Source organism: Manacus vitellinus, unplaced genomic scaffold (genome assembly GCF_001715985.3).
Source record: "Manacus vitellinus isolate BGI_N305 unplaced genomic scaffold, ASM171598v3 scaffold_0_pilon, whole genome shotgun sequence".
NCBI classification, from domain to species: Eukaryota; Metazoa; Chordata; class Aves; order Passeriformes; family Pipridae; genus Manacus; species Manacus vitellinus.
Window position 1 is genome coordinate 40,881,165 of NW_021938789.1, and position 2,928 is coordinate 40,884,092.

The following is a 2,928-nucleotide window of genomic DNA, read 5'->3' on the forward strand; positions in this document are numbered from 1 at the left end:
CCCCGCGGGAGCGCTCGCAGCACGTCCCGCGCCCGGGATCGCCCCGAGGGCGCCGTAGCGATGTCCCGGCGCGAGGCTCGTGCCTGTCCGGAGAGCTGAGCCCTCCCTCCTTCCCACCGGCCCTGCCCACCCGGGCGGGCAGGCAGGGAACGAAGCCTTTCCAATGGCGCATCTCCGCCGGGGCAGTTGCCCGCCGCGCACACCCGGTGCGGCTCCAGTCGCTTTAGTGAAGCAGCATGTCAGAATGGACTCGTGCCTTCTAGTTTACCCAGCCCAGCCGTCTTTCAGGCTGCAGACTATAATTTTACAGTTTGTCTCTCAGCGGCGCCGAAAGCACCGTGAAACGCTTGGAAATCTGGAGAGGCATGCAGCTTCGTTTGTATTCATGGACGTGAGGTAGTGGCACGAGCATCTCACAAAATTGCTTGTTCAGATAAAAGGCTTCTAAGGAGGAGCAACAAAAGCAAAAGCTTTTCCAGGTCCCCAGCCTTTTGTGTGTGCCAGGGTGTTCGAAGAATGCTGCTTGAGCCATGAGCGAAGGGCAGATTGTGGTTTGTTTTCCTGGCAATTGCAGCCATTGAAGTTTTGTCCCAGTGAAACTAAACACTGTTCTGCAGGGGGCTTTATATTTCAGTTTTACAGTACAAGTATGCGTTGGGATGGAAGGTGCAGTCAGCTTTCGAAATTTTACCTCAGATTTCTGCAGTGATTTTTACCCGGTAAACCATAATCCTGTGTGTAGTTAAAAATCAGCGCCTAAAATCAAAGGTAGATAGGGTAGAGAGACAACAGATTTTTTTTTTTTTTTTTTTTGCATCCATTCTTAGTAGTCAGGCTTGTAGACGTGCACTGGAGCAGATTCTTAAGCTCTCGTGAAACTTTGTTCATACATTAGATGTCTTGGATGGGGAAAGTTTGTGACCTTTAAAAAAATCATGCCAAAGTTATCTTCAGTTTTGTTTTTTTTTGAGAATGCTGTACAGGGGAAAGTCTTTCTATCTTACCCAATCCTGTTTAAAAAGCTATTATGATGTGTAGATTTAGTGATGTCTGATAACATGAAGCATGTGAGGGAACACTTTCTAAGCAGTTAAAACTTTACTTCTATAAGGTACCGCAAAAAAGTGTTAACAAGTTGTTCTCACTTATAACAGATGTTTTTAAGAATCTGACCTCTCTATTGTCTCCATGTGAGCTGCTGAGCAGTCAGATCTTTGTAACTGCAGCCTTCAGATGGAGTTACAACCATGACACTATAATCTTACATGAAAACTATAATCTTCTGTTAAGTGGTGGAAAAGTCATCTCTCCTCATAACCAAAATGTGGCTGGCTAGGGTTTGTGCTCAGTGCTGTACAGAAGATCAAAGCTTTTTGGATAGAGCTGTATAAATTCTGTGACAAGGCTCAAGAGCGTCTTAAATTTTTAAGCTATGAGTGTGTCTGTGTTTAAAGCTGAAGACATCGTAAACTCTGTGGGCCTTGTAGTGAAAATATCTTCCTCCATGCCACGAGCATTTTGAGTTTCAGTCCAGTGCTACATGCCCGGATAGTATGAACTGGTATGTGCCGGCTGAGCCCAGATGGGAGCATAGCCTGCAGCAGCTGCCGTGGTGCTTTATAGCTAGCCATCAGAGTTAGGAATCTCAGCAGCGTGATGTTTGAGTGGTCCTAAACTTGCACTCAAACTTCCCTTCCAAAAGTGCCTGATCCATTGAGAAGACCCATGGAGGAAGCCTTTGCTAAATCACTTGTACTGCTGATGTCAGTAGAAGCTCTGAAAATGGGGAGAAGATCCCAGTGCTTTTGTCTAAGGATATTTTGCAGGGGAAGCTTCTTCAGCACAATACAACATTATTCATTGAGAATATTCTAACCTGTGGTGAATCTTTCTGTAATTTATGTTTTGCGTATATGATTAAGCAGCATTGGCCAAAAGCCTGGTGACAGCACAGGGCTCTGGAATGTCTCCCTGTTGCCTGGGCAGTTTATTCACGTTAGCTTACTTCCGTGAGCATAATCACTCCTTTTAAAGTCCTCCTGAATTCGGGAGTGCCACTGCTATTGAGCAAGCTGAAATTATACACGCTACACAGAGCAAGGTGGATATGTTGCAACTTAACATCTCGTTCGGAGGAATTGAAAAGATTTTGCCCCAGCCCTAATTTCTACATTAAAGAGATTGAAGAAGGCACGTAATGACAGTTTTCAACGGGGAAGCAACACCTTGTTAGAAAATGTATAATTAAATCCATGATGTCTTTGGCCTGCTATGCCTAAAGAGCAGCAGTGTTTGGAGGAGGCTTGCTGACAAAGTGGAGTCTTCAGTCTTGGTTGCTTATGGTCCAAATTGGAAGTAGTGATCAAAAGGTGTTCCTTTTCCCCTCCAAACACTTAAACTGTGTTTTAGTCATGGTAAGGAACCTGAATGTTGTTTATTAACATAGCCACTCAAACAAAAAGGCAACACTTGATTTTGTCCTTGAGACAGAGCTGCCAGTGAAGAACAGAAGGTTTCAGTGCCTCAGGCCCCCCGAGAATGGAGGTAAGATCCTTTACATTGCAGCCCCGTTTCTGTTGTGGCATAAAAGTTAAGGGCGACAAACCAGTTTTTTGTAGTCTTAACAAGCTCCATCAGAAACTGACATTGCCTGGGTCAGTGGGACTCCCTGCTGGCTGAGGGACAGATACTGAGCGTGAGCAGAGATACCGCATATACTGACTGCTGGCAGAGCACCCCAAAGGCAGCAGAAATGTCTCATGAGAAATCTGACATCAGGGAGTAGAAATCAATTCTAATTCTTCCATAACAGAGGGCAAGAAGCGAGGAAGTTAAAAACCATGCATTGTGTGAAGAGCAAAAGGCTAAGGATTTTTTTCTGGCAAGAAGAATCCGACTTTCATAACTTTTTTCCCAGTTTTCTGGTTA